Raw genomic sequence first — 20,721 nt, 5'->3', positions numbered from 1 at the left:
CCTTCATATGCCACCGTGAAAAATTGGACTGCAAGCTTCAAAAGAGGTAAATTTTCCATTGAAGATGTAACTGATCGGGAAGATAAGTTTCTGTGTCAGTTCCCGAAAATATCCATGCAATTCATGACATTATTTTATCAGACCGTCGAATTGGGCTAAAACTGACATCTGAAGCACTGAATATTTCATACGAACGCGTTCATCATATAGTTCACGTCCATTTGGACATGAGGAAAATTGCTGCAAAATGTATCCCCAAATGTTTGAATGTTGACCAGAAGCGTGCAAGTGTAGAAGAATCGCGTTCGATCTGTGCTCGATTTGAAAACTATATAGACTTCTTAAACCGAATTGTTACTATGGATGAGACTTGGGTACATTTCTACGATCCAAAAAAAAGCAACAATCGATGGAATGGCGACACTCTGGTTCTCCAAGACCTAAGAAGTTTCATGTCCAAAAATCGGCTGGAAAAGTTCTTGCTTCATTTTTTTGTGATTGCCATGGAGTAATCATGTTCAATTTTTTGGATAAGGGTGGAACAATAACCGAAATTTACTATTCGACATTACTGACCACTCTACGGAAAAAAATTAAAGAGAAAAGACGCGGAAGGCTATCCAAAAGTGTTTTGTTTTTGCAGGACAACGCCACTGCACACAAATCTCATGTTACCATGCAAAAAATTCGTGATTTAGGGTTTGAATTTCTAGAACACCCCCTTATTCACCAGATTTGGCTCCGTCCAACTATCATCTCTTTCCTCAACTGAAAAAAAGTTTAAAAGGTCGTAAATTTTCTTCCAACGGGTAGGTAATGAAAGCTGTGTAGGTGTGGTTTGCAGAGCAAGAAGAAACATTTTTTTTGAAAGGTCTAGAGACGTTGCAAGTTCGCTGTAATGAATGTATCCAATTAAGAGGAGAATATGTTGAGTAATAAAATATTTTGACATTGAAATTTTGTTTGGTTCTATAGTAAGCTAAGAATTTTTCGATATATCCTCGTAAACCCAATAACGGACAACCTTTATTGCTGGTTGCCCTAATCTAATAAATCCCGCTGAGAAAGCTAAACCTCTTCTACACATACAGAGACCTTAACCCGTATCTAGACTCGGATATGAATACTTTTCACTCAATCTCGTAAAAGTGCAAGTACCAAGTTACTAATTAAGTACATAAACTGCTAATTAATCATCATAAACACCACGTTTAAGAGATTCAACGTATCTTGGACTACTTTCCCTGTCAAAAGCTATACGAACGAATGACTTCACGACGGTAATAAAGTTTTACCAATTACTATTGAGCAGTGTGCAAACATGCAAAAGCGGTGAGATTTATGTTTCAATTGTGCTAAAATGGATTATAAAAGTAAGTTTTAGCAGCGTTTGTGTATGTGTTAAATTGCCAAGGGGTATAGAAAAGATGTGAGGTGTGAAACATTGAAGATAGTAAAAACACTCAATAAACACCAATAAAACAGGCATCGACAGGGTCAAGGTCAGGGTCAACTACCTAACAACCGTTCATTTGAACCTGCTGTCAGAAGTTATTTTCGATCCCCACGAAATTTGGTTCAAATCTATGCACGGAACAACCATTTATTTTACCGTATTTAAAGAACAATTTTAGTGCCTTTTTGTTGTACGACACTACGAAGGCGTAGAAGGGCCACATAATATTTTAAAAATATTTTTCTTTAAATTCCGACTTCAAAGTCGGAATTTAGTTAAATTCCGAGTTCAAAGTCGGAATTTAACAAAATTCCGAGTTCAAAGTCGGAATTTAACAAAATTCCGAGTTCAAAGTCGGAATTTAACTAAATTCCGAGTTCAAAGTCGGAATTTTACTAAATTCCGACTTTGAAGTCGGAATTTTATCTACTTCGAAACCGATACAGGCTAGATGCACAGGGTGTGGTTCTACGACGACATAGATTATTTCTCCATATATACAGAGGGGGGTGGGGGAGGTTGTGCCCCACCTTACCTCTACCTGTCTACGACTATAATTTCATAATTATTCAAAAACATGGACCTAATGACAATTATCTCCAATAAAATACATGAAGTTCAATATTTATTAAAGAACAACGTGTTTATTTCGTGAAATCTGAATCCTCTCATGAATATCTCATTATATTTGGAAATTAACCAATACGTCATAGAGCTGCCTATTTGAGGTTTTCTCACCGTTGTAATGACCTCTTAATGTAAGAAACATCAAAGCACGCCGGGTGTACCTCGGGGTGTACTGATTTCGTGTCCATTGAGATAGCCTCACGAGTACATATGGGAAGGAAATTTTTTCATAAAATATTCGAACTATACCTAAAAAACAGTTATGTCTAAAAAAATATTCATGTCATGTCATGTCTGTAAAAGGTCATATCATTGTTATGACCTCTCATAGAAGAAAACTCAAATAATAATGTACACCCTGTATACATAATTATTCATTCATCATAAATGTGGGAACACCTTGTATTATATGAATTTGAATATTTGTAGAAAAGCAAACTGTAATTCAGGAACAAATCTACGTCGTCGTAGAACACCCCGTAGAAGTTCGGAACTGAATAAAATTCCGAGTTTGAAGTCGGAATTTAGTAAATTCCGACTTTGAACTCGTAATTTAGTAAATTCCGACTTTGAACTCGGAATTTAGTTAAATTCCGACTTTGAACTCGGAATTTTGTTAAATTCCGACTTTGAACTCGGAATTTAACTAAATTCCGACTTCAAAGTCGGAATTTAAGGAAAAATATTTTTAAAATATTATGTGGCCCTTCTACGCCTTCGTACGACACTCAGTCAATCATACAATCGTTTTGTTCATTCTTGACGATAACAATCCTGAAGAAAAATGAAATCTTTTCCATTTTGGACTTTCGTATCCAGAGAAACTGTTTCAACGTCTTATCTCACATCTACAACACCGAGTGATAAACTACCTCGCGCAAGTGTTACAGAGAAATTCGGTAAATAGAGGGTCATTTAAATTCAACTGAGAGCCTGTGATTTATTTTATGTCCCATTCTACCTTCAACACATTCTAATCGATTTTATGGTGCCGAATGCCATGGAAGAAATAAAATGTACGGTATAATTTTATTGGCAATCTGAGGGCGAGCCAGTAGAAACCGAAAAGGAAAATTGTGTCCTTCGTGTTAATTCTATCTAATCAATGTTTATTGAGGGAGCAGACGTTCACTGATTCCAATTAAATCTATTCGTGAATTTAATGACCGTTTCAGATTTCAAGAGGCCAACTTTTGACGTGCACTATGGATGAGACTTGGGTACATTTCTACGATCCAGAAACAAAGCAACAATCGATGGAATGGCGACACTCTGGATCTCCAAGACCTAAGAAGCTTCGTGTCCAAAAATGTGCTGAAAGAGTTCTTGCTTCAGTATTTTGAGATTGCCATGGAGTAATCATGATTAATATTTGGATAAGGGTGGAACAATAACCGGAGATTGCTATTCGACATTACTGACCACTCTACGGAAAAAAATTAAAGAGAAAAGACGCGGAAAGCTACCCAAAGGTGTTTTGTTTTTGCAGGGCAACGCCCCTGCACACAAATCTCATGTTGCCATGCAAAAAATTCGTGGTTTAGGGTTTGAATTACTAGAACACCTCCCTTATTCACCAGATTTGACTCCATCCGACTATCATCTCTTTCCTCAACTGGAAAAAAGTTTATAAGGTCGTAAATTTTCTTCCAACGAGGAGGTAATAAAAGCTGTGGAGGTCTGGTTCGCAAAGCAAGAAGAAACATTTTTTTTGAAAGGTCTAGAGACGTTTCAGGTTCGCTGTAATGAATGTATCCAATAAAGAGGAGAATATGTTAGGTAATAAAACATTTTGACGTTGAAATTTTGTTTGGTTCTATAGTAGGCTAAGAATTTTTCAATACATCCACAGAAAGAGGTTACATAGAAAGATAAAATACAATTTCGTGCATTTTATGGGTAAATCACTATAGGAACTTGTTGTGGAACTCAAAAAAAGTGTTTACTTGTCCAAAATCAATTCAGAGCCTTTCTTCAAGGGATGCACGAAACATTCGTCGAAATCGAATGAAAAATTTGGGTTAACTGGGACACCCTGTATACAAGGATCTCCAATTGAAATGCACACTCCATTTGGGAGCTAATAATGAGCTAGACGAAAGCAGAAGTACGTGAGTCCCACAAAAACAAACCACAGAAACGTTATCTAGGCTAACGTTGAACAGCGTTCAGAAGTGCCGCAGTAAAATACGCGAAGTGTTTTTCAATTATGATTTTATTGCAGAAGGAGCGGTTTTGGTGCCTTGGTGTCTGTCTGAAATCTGAATCATGACCTCTCAAGATCGACTAGAAGTCCAGAATAGGGACAAGAAAAATTTCGTTTTCAAATATTGATTTCGTGAAAACGAAATAATATATCGAGATATTATCAAGACATTCAACTACTAGATAGGTTAAGTAATGAAAATTGTAAAATGCATTCATACATTCAGTCAAATGTAATAAAAAAAAAAACAAGGAAAAAAAATATCAACCCAATTTTATAATAATTTGTTTAGTAAGCACTAAGTATCTTTCTTTAGACCAGATATCAATGGATACACCAAATTTCTTGGATTTGCCTCCAATTGTGACGCCATGAAAGTAGAGTAATAAGAAAAATAGCACATATAGCTTCTGCTGCTAATGTACCTATAGGACTCAGTTCCAATTCGATATGTGAGAACTAGTCATTATTCATTTTCATTACCTTCAATCATTGTGATGAAAAGATACTATCGATTAGAAAGATTCTTAATGCGTTCATTATTACAAAATACCCACTCTTTTAATTTCTCAACATTCACATCTATTGATGTGTTGAATCGAATCTATTTTTATGACGACATTTTCGATTAATTTTAATAGCTCTTTTGCAACCTAATGTCTTTTTTGCGAAAATTAGTATGGAATACATACAATCTTTATTTCAGATAGTGCAGAGAACATATTGAACGTATCACATTCTTATGGGATTAAAAATTTTAGAATATTAACTGTGTACTCACCAGTTTGGCGGTTGTAGAAGTCAGTTTGAATCTGCAAAAAAAGATTTCATTGAATTGGAGGTAATACTGTTATTATCTCTAAATTATTATAATATTTACGTACGAGGATGTATTGATATCTATAGTTAGACTAGTCCAGTTCCATGCATAGAAAAAAATATTGCGTTACCATAGCAACGAACGATAACTCATTAGAAGTGTCAGTGTGAAGTTTGATGTCAGAAAATTGAACCAGAGTTACGCAATAAATTAAATGAAAGAAGATGTCCACCGAAATTGTGAAAATCGACAAATTGGAGTATCGAGCCTTCATTAAGTACCTGTATTTAAAAGGGTTAAGAGGTAAGCAGATTTCCGAAAATATGCTTAATACCCTTGGTGATCAATGTCCTTCGTATGCGACCGTGAAAAATTGGACTGCAAGCTTCAAAAAAGGTAAATTTTCTATTGAAGATGATGACCGATCGGGAAGGCCAGTTTCTGTGTCAGTTATCGAAAATATCGATACAGTTCATGACATGATTTCATCAGACCGTCGATTTGGGCTAAAACGGATATCTGATGAAGCACTGAATATTTCATACGAACGCGTTCATCATATAGTTCAAGCCAATTTGGACATGAGAAAAATTACTGCAAAATGGATCCCCAAATGTTTGAATGTTGACCAAAAGCGTGCAAGGGTAGAAGCATCGCGTTCGATCTGTACTCGATTTGAAAACGATGTAGACTTCTTAAACGGAATTGTTACTATGGGAGACTTTGGTACACTTCTACGATCCAGAAACTCTGGTTTTGCAAGATTTATGAATTTTCATCTCCAAAAATCTGCTGGAAAAGTTCTTGCTTCAGTTTTTTGGGATTTCCATGAAGTAATCATGATTAATTTTTTTGGATAAGGGTAGAACAATGACTGGGGATTACTATATGACATTACTGACCACTCTATGGGAAAAAATTGAAGAGAAATGACGCGGAAAGCTATTCAAAGGTGTTTTGTTTTTGCAGGACAACGCCTCTGCAAACAAATCTCATGTTGCCATGCAAAAAAAACGTGATTTAGGGTTTAAATTACTTGAACACTCCCCTTATTCGCCAGATTTGGCTCCATCCGACTATTATCTCTTTCCTCAACTGAAAAAAAGTTTAAAAGGTCGTTAATTTTCTTAAAACGAGGAGGTAATAAAAGCTGTGGAGGTCTGGTTTGTAGAGCAAAAAGAAACATTTTTTTTGAAAGATCTAAAGACGTTACAGTTTCGCTGTAATGAATTTGAGGAGAATAAGTTGAGTAAAATTTTGTTTGGTTCTATAGTAGGCTAAGAATTTTTCAATTTATCCTCATATAATATGGCCAAATGTAGGGGGTGGGTAAAGTAAATGTCCTCAAAACAAGTTTCTTTCATTCTTACTGCATCGTTTTATAAAATTGCTACTTCAGGAATTGCTGGAACTCTGATTCCCTGCCATAAAATTTTTTAATCCGAGCGAGAGTGAAAAAAGAAAACGTTTTAAATATTTCAGTTTGCGGACGCCGAAAGTGAAACCAAATTCGATCAAACCTGATGATCGACTTTCGCAGTATGTAATCAAATTTAAGATACTCCTCGAGGAATTTCTCTCCGTGCCTGTAGGCGAAAATTGTTATCTAATTTTCAACCTAGGAGAATTCTTGGCAGAGGAAACCCGCAGTTAGTATGAGAACTTCCTAATACCGAAGATATCCAATAGATATTCAACTATCTCTGAAAACTTTTAATTTAAATTTGCATAACACGTGCTATGTAATTTTGAAAGGGAGTTCTCAAACGATACACAAAACGTGTTTTAAAGTTGTTAATTAACCACCAATTTTTCGAAGATAATCAGGAAATAAACACATGGAGTTCGACAAAAATATTTCAACAGAATCAAATATTGGTCAGTGTTTTTGCAGGCATCTCTAAATTTCTCGAAGAAGCTTTCAACCTAATTCACACTTCTTATTTCAGACTTCTTCCTAGAAAAGCTGTATAAGCAATCAGACAGATACCAATCCTCACGTACATTCAAATAAAATGTAAAACGAATGAAAGTTATCTATGTACAACCTTGATATTGACCTATAACACTTCTTATCGTACGTGTTGGCACTAAGATAGGTTTCAGATTTGATCACGGAAATGAAATCCAATCAACCGGATGTAAACATTGAAGATGATACACTGCCCTTGTTCAAATCGGGAATAAATTATAATAATGAGACTCGTTGATATTCAACACGAGTTGAATAAAAAAAAGTATCCCCTTATTGGCGACAAAGGAGGTGAAAGAAAGCTGAAACCAGAGCATTGTCCATTGGTGAAATTGAGTAGATATACCTTTAATGAGATGTCTGGAATGATAACTCCAAATGATATTCATATTTTGCCAAATTCACATATAGATCGTTCGGAAAACGAGGTGGACATTCGAGAAAAAACTCACTTTTGGCTATATTAAGGTACATACAATGTTTGAATATTACACACACACAAAATATGGTCCTTATGACAATTATTGACTAGTAGAAAGTGGAATCTTCTTTGGAGAGGCGTTTGTTTTAATGATCTTATATTATCTTCATAAACGATGATTTCAAAGTGTTTGTAACAGAAGGAAGAATCATTATTTTTTCATTTCTCTACTATGTGGTAGTTTTTTATTTCCTTCCATATATTATTAAATATATCTTGAATTTTGATCAATGCAGGTATTCAAGTACATCAATCGTTATTCACTCCCCTAAATGGATGAATGCAAATCAAGAACTTTAATGATCACGCACCTGACTTTCCTTTCTTCCGAAACGAGCCATTAAAACGTGAGACAGTAGCGTCGAAGGTTGGGCATGTACAACAATAGATTTATTTCACTGGCGAAGATAAGTAGGCCAATATTTTATATTTAATCTCTTCGTAACGCATTTATGAGTCAGTGCAAGAATCGCAGGTGACGGTAAACACGACTTGAAGTATTCTTATGTCAGGTCGAAAGAAGGAAGCGTACATCAGAGATTTTAAATGATCCAATTAGATGCAATCCTTGTTACCTTGACTTGATTGATTTGTACCTTGTTGGGTACTCTTGAGATTCTTTGTGGGAGTGAATATTCAATGCCGCTCCTTTATTCTTGTGCGTAACGTTTAAAATGAGAATAGTCTAATGTGGAAATCGAAAATTGATCTATTGAAATCAGGGTCAATCTGAAGAAGGTATCATTATTGCCCATTGGTTGAAAGATTGATTCCGCATTGTTCTATCCATATAACTTGTTGAAAAAATGTAGTGCACGATGTGCCAATTCCTAATACAGAATATGGATAATAATTGTAATGACATTAATATTTTTTTGCACAGGCATATAAATAACTAATCCTTCAGATGAACAAGCCATTCACTAGGAAGGAACTCTTAGAGCAATCTGTTGATTTGGGTTGTCCTATGGAAAACAAATGGAAGGACACCAGGTAAGATTTTGGCACATGGTACTCAAGAAAAAGTCACTCAAGCAATGCTGAACCCAACTCCACTGAAAGTCTGGAGCAAACTTTAGAGTTTAATTCAACAGAGGGTCCATATGGGTGTAGACATTTTCCAATTTTGACAGTCTTTAGTAATTTTTTGTCTCGATCTATTCAGCCCTGGTTTGTTCGTTTTATGTGGCATCCAAGGTATTTGCATTCGTTTATACTGGGTGATTTCTGACCAATGAACCATCGGGCAGACATCATTGTTGACATCTATATCCATGCAGCAACACCAAGACCTCAAGCATTTTTTGCCTCAAGCCTTAGTTTATTTTACACATAAACGGATGAATTACCAGAGTATCGGTCCAAACATCAGCTCATCTAAAGTTCGCTGTAGAAACCTTTCAACGGAGAGGTATACAGTGACACTGTCGAGGGTTGTGGAGTTTCAAACAAAACGCGATATGATTTCCGTGATAATTCCAATCAGTTGCAAGTTTTCGCAGTGAGCTTTGCATTAATTAAATTCGTACTGACCCTTGCTCAGTTTCACCCAAGCGGGGGTATTAATTTGGCTGCCATTGTCCAGTCTAGACAGCGTTGCCAATTTTAATCAGCCTTTGGGGATTATAACCTTTGGATTCACGTTGAACTGAAATGATCAACAGTAAATAATAGAGAGAAATTTATACGTGATTCTTATCAATTGTTGAGCAGTATATTTCACGGTGAATAAAAAATATGCCATAAACTACACATGGCTATAAATGTATTATTTCGAATATATACTATGTGATAGTATAACCGATTATTTTTGGACCTTTTTGAGGGTTATATCGCCCTTAACAAGTGATTTCGGGCATAAGATCATTAGACAAAGTCCACATATTTCTTGATGTTCTATAATCCCTAGAAATATAGCTTAGCATTTCCGATTTGCCTCGATATCTATATATCTATATATATTGATTGAATTGAGAACTAGTTAATTTCAAGCATAATGAGCTATAACGATCATCATATAATAGCATTTCTTCTACAGGGTGTCTTTGAGTCACAGAAATATTTTAACAGTAGATTGTGGAGGTCAAAAGAAACACTTTTTTCCTATACCTTTTTTTCCGTTTCGGCCCTGATAAAAAGAAAGAAATTTTAAATTTTCATAAAGAGCTTTATCACCCCTACAGAAATAACATTCCCTTCAGAATAACAAGCTAAGCTATGATCCTACACATCTGTGGATCTTTTAAACAGAGTTGCATTCGGACAAAGTACCCAATTTTCCGAATATCACAGTTGTTATTTTTATTTTTGAAAATCAAATCACTGGAAAACGGCGCATTATACGAAAAAATATGAACAATACTTTTATTTCACAAAATGCTCAAATATTCATTTGATAGCATAAAACTCAGTTTCAAGAGTTAGTTCCTTTGAATTTTTGGTATTTTTATGGTAAGTAATGATCATAATGAGAAAACTGGAAGACGTGGGTAATATCTTGTGTTCGAAAAAGATTCATCAAAAGATTAAAAAACCCGAAAATAATTTCATTTGATAAAACCGTTTGTGAGATAGAACTAAAAACAACATTTTTTTATGATTTTTCAACAGCCTGTATCTTTTGAACCGAGCTTATTCGGAAAAAATGGTATAGGAAAAAAGTGTTTCTCTTGACCTGAATAATCTACTGTTAAAATATTTGTGAGTCAGAGACTCACCCTGTATATCAGAATTCCAGTTGCTTTCGAGTAAAAACTGCTGCATTCTCGCGATTCAAAGTGTTGATTTTAGAGCCGACAACACCGCAGCAATATTCGGGTTTCCGTCATGTAATATCGGTTTGCCCGGAGGGGTGAATCCACATCATCCCCGTTTCACGAGCAGGGGAGTTTTCCTGACTCAATAGGAATTCTTTGCAGACTGGTCTGGAATCGGCGACTTCCAGATGCGAGAATTTTCTTCCGCGTCCTCCACATCACGAACAAGGGTAGATCGATAAAGCAAACGTACAAAGGCGGCTGCAATCTCGATCTGGTGGCTGGGGGATGCTCATCTAAATAGTTTTTATGGAGATAAACGGCACGGCATGCTGGGATGATTCGATTGCAGGGGTGTCGAGAGTTATGTGACATTGATTGGAAAGGATGAGGAGGTAGATGAGGTTTGACTTCTTCCTACTGGTGAAAACGTGCCCTCAGGAGCGCATTTTCGTTGATTACACGGGGTGATTAACGAAGGACGTCTTCTACTCCACCTAAATTGGCTCAAAATTCTGCCACTCATGTTTGTGGAGTTGTCCAGCACTCTTCGATATTTTTTCTGTGCTGAATTGTGCTATATTTGTTCTGGTTTATGCCGTTAAACTTTTTCTTTTTTCCATACGGGTTTCAATATACAGGGTGAGTCTTTGACTTGTACAAATATTTTAACAGTAGACTCTTGAGATCAAAAGAAACACTTTTTTCCTTTATAATTGTTTCCGAATCGGTTCGGTTTAAAAGATACAGGCTGTTGAAAAACCATAAAAAGAATGTTATTTTTAGTTCTGTCTCACAAACGGTTTTATCGAATTTAACGAATTTCGGAATATAGTTTCCTCATATTTTCTCTCATAATGCGCCGTTTTAGGTTAATTTGTCGTCAAAAATAAAAAACATCTGCGATATTCGAGAAATTGGGTACTTTGGCTCTGTTTAACTCTGTTTAAAAGATCCATGCCATAGTTTCAGCTTGTTATTCTGCAGGGAATTTTGTTTCTTTAGGGGTGGCATAGCTCATTATGAAAACTTCAACTGGCTATATCTTTTTATCAGGGCCGTATCGGGAAAAATGGTAGAGGAAAAAAGTGTTTCTTTTTACCTCGAGAATCTACTGGTAAAATATTCGTAAGAGTCAAAGAATCACCCTGTACAATTCACGAAATGTTTAATATGGGCCAGCCAGTTCCTGACTTCAGCTCTCTTCATAATTTCGATGTTATAAAATAAACAATACCTACGTAGTGTAAATCCAGCAAATCACCAATCAATTTCTGCTCGCCCTGTATGATATAGTTCCGTATTCGGCCAAATTATAATAATTAATAAAGTTGTGGGTGTGAGTTATTCGAAGAATTCTTTTCTTGCTGATGTTTATTGATTGAAAAACTCCAGAAGAAACATATACGCTATAATATTTCAAGGTCACATAACTTCTTTATTCCCCACACCTCTAGTTTTTATACAATAAACCATTCAACAATCGACAGATGCATAGAATTAATAATTAATTGTTTCAATCCTCATTTCCTCAATTGGTGAACCTAGATTTGAAACGAACTTGCTGATCAAAAAAAACTTCAAATGGATCATAGAAGGATTAATAATTCAAATCGTTATGAACTGAATTTCAATAAGAAATTAAAACACAGTAATTGTTATGAGCTATGATTTTAGATCGTCTTGCATCTTCTAATTTTCATTTCCATAAATGAAAACTGCATGCCAACAGTTGATGAAACAATCTTGAGATTCCTGCAACGAAATTCCACTATCACTCACTTAGGTACTCTGGAAAATTCATCACTGTTGTCAGACTAACTCCAATATGAAAACAGGAGTGAATATTCTGGAGAAAAATTGATAGCTTGGTAATTGTGTTTTTTGCTGGTGAAGATAAAATGCAGATGAAATTTCTGGTGCATTCAAACCTTCATCTCAAAGCCGAACCGGTGCAAGAGCGATAAAAAGCGTAATTCAGATAGAAGAAACAAAGACCAATACAAAATTCACACGGGAAGTATCAGTCAATACGACGATAAGAAAATGAAGCCATTTGGTCTAGGAAACTCAAAGTCAAGTGCGTAATCCTTGATTGTTTCATAACTTCCTCTTTATACCGATAATGATGAGGAAAAAACAAGCTTATCGGATTCCCCAAAATCCAGTCACAACGATTGAAGATTCATTCCTTCGTTAAGCAAAAATATCCTGAAACTGCTACTAGCCTTCCATTTGTTCAGATTTGAACTCCTGTTACAAACGAATTCAGGTGAACTTGCATTGGCAATATTGAATCGCAAACCTCTGAATTTTGTTTGTCGACCTTGGTTTTTGGTATCAATGATCTTGCCATGGGGTGACTGATAATCATGCAGCTTGGCTACGCCCTCTGTTTTTTTTTTTTGGAACGACCCATATGAATAATTCAAAACTCGGCTATCACAACAAAAAATAATGACCCACCTTTAGGATAAACAACCAAATCCCACCCAATTTTAAGCATCACAGATAGCGCTAGAAGGTGTGACAATAGATACTCATACAAGACACTCGTGAATCATTCTTATGATAATTTGACTTCCCGAATTTAAACTGCGAAGAGCACCTCAACCTCAATAGGAGTTATATCATATTAATTTTTTCATGAATAATTCAGGAGATATATTATGCAGGTTACATGGTAAACATGAGTGTTTTGATATTAATATTTGTTTGTAAATAGGGAAGATAGTCCAGTGCAAATGGATCGATAAACAATTAATCCAACGATTAATGTAGGATCACCACAGCTAATTAACAGTCTTTTTCTGAAAGCGTGGAATTGTTGAGCGTTATGGATTTGACTCGACCTTGATCTTGAGTGGTGAATTTATGATGTTTGTGCAGATGTTGTGACCTCAGTGGATATTTTTTTCGTTTTAGCTTTGGGTTGGAATGCGAATGGTATCGTTGAACTCGGTGTGTTTTTACATCTTCGTGTGCGCTTGAGAAATGAAAATTTGAGTTCTCTGGTAGCAGAGTGGGCTGGCTAGTTAATTTCATTTCATTGTTTTCAAGGATGAACCCTTAACGCAATAAAGCTCGGAACAAGACTTCAAAATTGTCGCGAAAAACGTTGATTTGCAAGCTCGAAACAAATAACATTATACAAGGTGATTCATTGGTAAATGGGCGTGAACTAAGGGTAGGTAAAGGACACTGAGCTGAGTCAGCATAACTTATATTTAAAGGGTCTATATCTCTTCATAATCAAGACACACAGTGTTTTATTAATTTTGCCAATTGCTTCAATTACCGATAACTTTCTAAACACTCTATATATTTTGATGATAGGGTAGGTATATCAAGATTCCTTTTATTTGATATGATAATCGAGAAAAGGAGAAAAAACTGAAGGGAACAAGGTATTTCGCGATCTTCCTCATGCTATTTTGATACAAAAAATTCAGTTGAATGGGTAAAATTAATAAATGTCCAATGGAAAAAAAAATTTAATTTTGGTTATTATGTTGTCTGAATATTCAGATACGTCTAGGTTTATCGAGTATTAAAATCGCTTGCGAAGTACCTTGTGTCCCTTACTTCTTTCTGCTTTTTCAGAATATTCAATCGATTTTGAGGATTTTTGATAAAAAAGGTGTTTTTCTAGGCTTGAACATTATTCATCAATTTTTTCTAGCCCAGCCCTGGAAGAGAATTCAATTGCTATGTCAGTATAATATAGGTATTGCGGAAAATAAACTCATCAAATATCATCAAAATATATAGGGTGGTTCGGAAGTTATGGGTGATAGAAAAAATCGACACAACACTCTGTAAGTTGATTATGAAGCGATATAGACCTTTTAAATATAGGTTTTCCTGACTCACCTCCGTTTCCTTTATCTACCCTTAACTTCCGCCCATTCACCAATGAATCACCTTGTATACTTAAACGAAGTCGAATTTTCATTATTGATATCTCAAATTCAAATGGAAATGACTTGTTGTGATGACCTTTGGAGGATGGTTCTCGATTTAATACTAATAAATCACTTTAAATTCATATTTTATCTCCCACCCTTCTAGCATGCTAGCTTAAGATTGAGCCAAACCTATAATCGGTTGTTCATTGAATATAATGAGCAGAAAAATAAACAGAATTCGAAGATGGTTTTGCTAGGGTGTCTGCCAGCTGAATGAACTGAAATTTTTCTGGAATAATAGCTGCATATACTCCTTTCACATTTATTTTAGGAGTCGGTTGGCCATGAAATAATTTTCTCAAGTTCTTGTAACTAGAAAGGAGTAAGGTTGGCACTAATGAAATGTCGTTAATGTCACAACGCCGTTGCCAAAACTAATATGAATTTTTATTACGAAAATGCCGAAAGTGATTGAAAAAAGAGACAGGGTTTCAGGGAGTTCTATTTAGAATTCAGGTCTGCTGATTCAAATAGTTATACCCTGATATTCTAAAATCTACAATACGTCAGACGGTAGGGAACATATTCCATGTAAGAGAATTTTAATATGTTTCATCTGAATCTAAACGACTTATATTTCAGCTGAGTATTTCCACAATCTGAAAGATTGTGAATAAAGAGGATGACAAAGAATTTCCCTCTATTGGGAGACCCAAAAAAGTGGTGGCATTTGAGAATTTTATGTTTGAGTGAATTAATACGAAAAGTTTACTACAGGATTTTCGATTAATGTCATCGTGAAATAAGTTCTTAAAAATTGATTTTTCTATTTTTCATTTGACTTGTCCTATACATTGTAAATGTCTTAAGGTACCAATAAATACCAATGTATTAAGATGAACAGACACAAATACGCGCCAGTTGTCCTGTTAATGGTTTATTCATGTGAAATTTTTGGTCAAAGGTGAAGTTCATCCTGACTTGAAACTACAATTCGGTGTGGAAATTATATCATTCAATCTCCGCGTGTTAGTAAAATAGTTTTATCAGAATAAATTATTATTATGTGCACAATTTATGAAATCATAAGTTTACAATTATTGTGAATAATGAGGCAAATTGAAGATTCACTTCTCTCATTGATTCCCACAAGGGTTTCATGCGAAATTGGAGAGAAAAAAAAATTTTAAACGTCATTTCGTACTTCGTAGGACCCAAAAAATTATTCGTAGGGTTGAAGCAGTTTTTTCCTGTCCGAAAATGAGATTCCTTTCGAGGATCATCAAATTAATTACTTCGTAAAGTATACCAAGTGGGTTTAGTTCGAAATAATCAGGAAAAATCGGGAAAATTCATTCATTTCCATCGATAAATATAATTTAGCCACTGATTTCACATTTTCACTATTTTTGTAGGGTACATTCAATCACAATCAGAAGAAAAACTCACAATTTCCTCAGTTACATCTAGGCTCCCGAAAAAACAACATCCAAAATCTCGATCCTCGAAGAACCTAGTGTCACCCCAAGTCCTCACAAGCCTTCAGAACGTTTCGCGATATATCCCACATGCCCGGAAACTGCGACCGCAAAACTATCTCGAAATAATTAACACATGCGATGAAATTGCACTATTTGGTTCCCGGCTCCTGGCACAGAGGTTGAGTATTGAATAACAGTCCACAATCCTCAGTATCAGTTGGACGATGACGACAATACCCCGTCTGGCTCATGACATGTGCCTTATGAGGTTATGGGTATCCCTGTAGACAGCCGGCTGTGGAATATGGGCTTGGCGCAGACCCTTCAGGCCCTCACAGTGCCGGCGTAGGGTGAAATGGGGGATGATTCGATCCTCTAATGGTGATATATGGGGTTTTTCAGTCTGTATTTAATTCAAGCTAAACTTTTAGACAAAAGTTGATACTACTAGAGGAACACAGGGTATTCGAGAATATATTGAAAAATTCTTAGCCTACTATAGAACCAAACAAAATTTCAATGTCAAAATATTTTATTACTCAACATATTCTCCTCTTAATTGGATACATTTATTACAGCGAACCTGCAACGTCTCTAGACCTTTAAAAAAAAATGTTTCTTCTTGCTCTGCAAACCAGACCTCACCAGCTTTTATTGCCTCCTCGTTGGAAGAGAATTTACGACCTTTTAAACGTTTTTTCAGTTGGGGAAAGAGATGATAGTCGGATGGAGCCAAATCTGGTGAATAAGGGGGGTATTCTAGTAATTCAAACCCTAAATCACCAATTTTTTGCATGGCAACATGAGATTTGTGTGCAGGGGCGTTGTCCTGCAAAAACAAAACACCCTGGGATAGCTTTCCGCGTCTTTTCTCTTCAATTTTTTCCCGAAGAGTAATCAATAATGTCGAATAATAATCTCCGGTTATTGTTCTACCTTTATCCAAAAAATCAATCATGATTACTCCATGGCAATCCCAAAAAACTGAAGCAAGAACTTTTCCAGCAGAATTTTGGACACGACTTAGGTCTTGGAGAACTAGGGTGTCGCCATTCTATCGATTGTTGCCTTGTTTCTGGATCGTTGAAATGTACCCAAGTCTCATCCATAGTAACAATTCGGTTTAAGAAGTCTACATCTTTTTTCAAATCGAGCACAGATCGAACGCAATGCTTCTACCCTTGCACGCTTTTGGTCAACATTCAGACATTCGGGTATCTATTTTGCAGCAATTTTTCTCATGTTCAAATTGACGTGAACTATATGACGAACGCGTTCGTATGAAATATTCAGTGCTTCAGATATCCGTTTTAGGCCAATTCGACGGTCTGATAAAATCATGTCATGAACTGCATCGATATTTTCGGGGACTGACACAGAAACTGGCCTTCCCGATCGGTCATCATCTTCAATGAAAAATTTACCTCTTTTGAAGCTTGCAGGCCAATTTTTCAAGGTCGCATACGAAGGACATTGATCACCAAGGGTATTAAGCATATCTTCGTAAATCTGCTTACCTCTTAACCCTTTTGAATACAGGTACTTGATGATGGCTCGATACTCCAATTTTTCGATTTTCACAATTTCGGTGGACATCTTCTTTCTTTTAATTTATTGCGTAAATTTGATTTACTTTTTTGACCTCAAACTTGGAACCAATATCAACTGAGTCAGTATTTCAATTTTTGAAAATTATTCAGTGTCTTTTGTTCCTTGGAGCAAGAGTTGAACTATTTCAAGCATTTCAAGCAGATGAACGACAGTCACTATTCGATCTTCCATTCACAACTTTTATCGTCAGTTGTAATTGAAATCTTATTCATTTATTCAAATTGGAGGTTATTTGTTCCTCAAAGCCCGACCACTTCATTGACCAAATCGAATGGATTCTATTCGATATTACTGTTTGAAATTCATAGAAGAATTGATTCGAGGACAATGATTAATTTTCGATCAATACAAATCCTGATGAACCTCACTTAAAAAAACATTTAAGTGTTTCTATTTTGATGAACCATTGTCGAAATGTCGTTGAAATTTTCCAGATCCTTCCCAAACTTCTCTCATTCTTTATTTCTAGCTCAGACTTTATTGGAGTACTACCCTGGCTAAAGGGGATGCATTTACAATGCCCTTTGCCACGTTCTCGATGATGCTTTGCCCACTTTATAATTCGACCGATTAGATCAATGACAATGGTTCAGAGTTCCACACAATTAAAAATAAAATCCCGATGTGTTAAAATTCAAGTAGGATTGCCTCTTTGCATGGAGAATTAAAAAAAAATTAGCCCAAAATTTCATCACCTACTACTGTTTTCAGTTGTTATTTTCCCCGCAACTCTTGGATGAAGGATTATTTCAAAAATCCCCACTTGTAATCTCTCATACCAATTTATGAACAGTTTTCATAGTGACAAATTTTGTCCCAAGAAATAGAAATAAAATAACTCATACTTTCTGTTGAGATCATGGTGAATTGCATATAATTTCCAACAATTGTGCTAATACTGTACCAGTAGAACTCGAAGAAACCTTACTAACCAACCGAAATACCCAAATGGCACGGTTCACTATTAAAATTGTCGTTAAAGATACATAAAAAAATAAAGCGTTGACAGGAACTGCCCGAAATAGAACTGGAAACATATGCGCCTCTCCTGACTAATGGATAAACTACAATCTTGTTTTTGTTTCGGGAGTTTAAGGAACAACTCAATCCAAACATTACACAAGAGGACTTGGTAACTTCTGTTAGAAAGATATATATGAGAGTTATTGATGTGATGATCTCCAATTAAGGTTGATTTCACAGAAACCGACAAAAAAGTGCCTTACTTAAGGACATAACTCGTTCAAACTCTCATAGAAAGGGTTTTACATAAAGCTTTATCGTAATTGTTGAAATATGCATCGCTCAGACAGTAAAAGTAAGAATAGTTCGTTCTCTATGCATTGCTATCTACCTCAACAACAATTATATATTTGCATGAGTTGTTGTGACATTACTGTTATCTGCGAAGTCAATTAGTGAATCTCAATAAATTTCACTACCTCCTATTACCGCTCTCATCATTCAGATCGTAATGGCTGATATATGAATAGTTCTTCAGTTGATAAATCTAGAGTGCTGTAATTGAGCGAAGCTTTCGTATTTTTGTTTCAAGTTGGGATAAACTATGGAGAATGCTTGAAAGGGTACATCATTAACAGTATACAGAGTGTAAAATTGAAGCAGAGGTTTTTTCGTGGGAAATTTTTTCCACAATTAATCACAAGAACAGGTCATTATATTCTCGATATCTTTTGATATACATTGTTGTGGCTATAGAAACATAAGTTTTTGAAACTTGAAAGAGTTAGGGAAGTGGTATCACTTATCATCCGAAGAACTTTTGGAAATATGTAGGTCAATGACACGCAAAATAAGTGCAATTTATTCAAATTTGATATTTCTTCATTAGAGTAGGCGCGAAATATCAACAAATATTGAAATCATCAGTACAGTATCACATCGTACAGATGTAAAGTCACCCTTTCAAATGTCAAGAAAAATAATTGTGGATTTTCAATGAGATTCTCCATATTTTTGAACCTTTGTAGAGGTGACATCCCACATTACATCAATAACAAATTGAATTAATTATTGTTGTTGATATGTTTAGGTATTATCATGTGAAATATTCCACAGATTTCGATGCATGAGAATGCAAACAAAAACAGGACAGGGTTTATTTTTTTTTTGGTGAATTATTATGGATTTTATTTTCAGAAACAAATATGTAAACTACTCTTTTTAATCCACAAAAGAGGCATTCAACGTTCCTAATTGAAATTTCAAGGGTAAACCTTGCTGTCCCAAGGGTTGAAACGATAAGAGGGTTGTTTTACACCAAAAAACACGAAAAGACCACTGTACATTCCTGGACAAATATTTCTTGTGCTTATTTTTCAACGTAGTGATGTTATTCTTATGCTTGAGTCCGTTTAAATCCTTCTCTAAGCAAACACCCTCGGAAATAACGTAAAATCTTCTTTCCCCAACATCCCATATCACCGGATCCAGTGTGGAAACTGGATGTCTCTCATTTCCATCTCAGCATAACTCCGGATACTCACCAGTAACTGTCACCTCCTCCAGAATATAGAATCCTCTTTTAATTGAGCTGCCAATTCAAGACACTCACACTGAGTACCGAACTACTTGCACTTGAATTTGTATTTTTTTCTTACCGTCTACATTGTTGGGTCGTTGCACTACTGAGTGTTATCTGCAAGTGCTCCGGTGATATAGAGTGGATCTTTCCACCACGGCAAATATTATTTTGTGATATGGCTTGCTGAGATTCGAGCACAGAGATTTTTTTAATGATTATCTTGTTTTGTCATACCTCCATTGGATCGGAATGAAGTCTTTGAATGTACAGAAGTTTGCAAAAATTAATGATTTTCTGTTCAAAGTTCAGGGTATTCCAAATTCCTTGATTGCTGTTTCTGGTATTGCTCCTCCTTTCAACGTTTTAATCTATCTAGTCCAGAAGTACCAGAAACAGCCGAAATCAACAATTTGGGATACCCTGTACAGGGTGGGCAAAATTCGTTGTCTACTGAGAGGATCTCGACAACTATAGCAGCTAGAAGAAAACGGATGACACATTTCCGACCTCATTTACGGAGAAACAAAGAATGGTTAAAATCGTAGCCTCCTACGATACTAGTTTGACAATTTCGTGAAATTCTTATAACTTTTTTGTGTTTGGATTTACAAATCTGAAACTTGGACCTTCTACAGGCACTTTTTTACGTAGAATCCACTGTGGACCTTAGATATTTTTTCATTTCGAATTATTAGGTGAACTTTTTAAAATGCAAACTTTTACTGAATTTGATATTTTTGAATTGAGCAAAAATCTTTTGTCAGTAGATTCTACGTATGAAAGTGCCTAAGAAGGTTCAAGTTTCAGATCTGTAACTTCAAAGACAAAAAAGTTATGGTAATTTTTCGGAATCGTCAA

The 20,721-nt window shown here is 35.6% G+C and overlaps 1 protein-coding gene across 1 annotated transcript in view; it reads right to left on the bottom strand.

Annotated features, from left to right (window-relative positions):
- Positions 1-15,883, bottom strand: part of LOC123309177 (disheveled-associated activator of morphogenesis 1) — a 62,690-nt gene extending 46,807 nt beyond the window's left edge. Inside the window, exons 1-2 of the mRNA XM_044892148.1 lie at positions 15,676-15,883; positions 5,071-5,101 (exon numbers count right to left, since the gene is read on the bottom strand). The gene's annotated coding sequence lies outside the window, so the exon portion shown is untranslated. The remainder of the gene's footprint in view (positions 1-5,070; positions 5,102-15,675) is intronic.
- Positions 15,884-20,721: the final 4,838 nt, after the last annotated feature.

The sequence above is a fragment of the Coccinella septempunctata genome, chromosome 3, assembly GCF_907165205.1.
Source record: "Coccinella septempunctata chromosome 3, icCocSept1.1, whole genome shotgun sequence".
Lineage (NCBI taxonomy): Eukaryota > Metazoa > Arthropoda > Insecta > Coleoptera > Coccinellidae > Coccinella > Coccinella septempunctata.
This window is presented reverse-complemented; position numbering and strand designations above follow the sequence as displayed.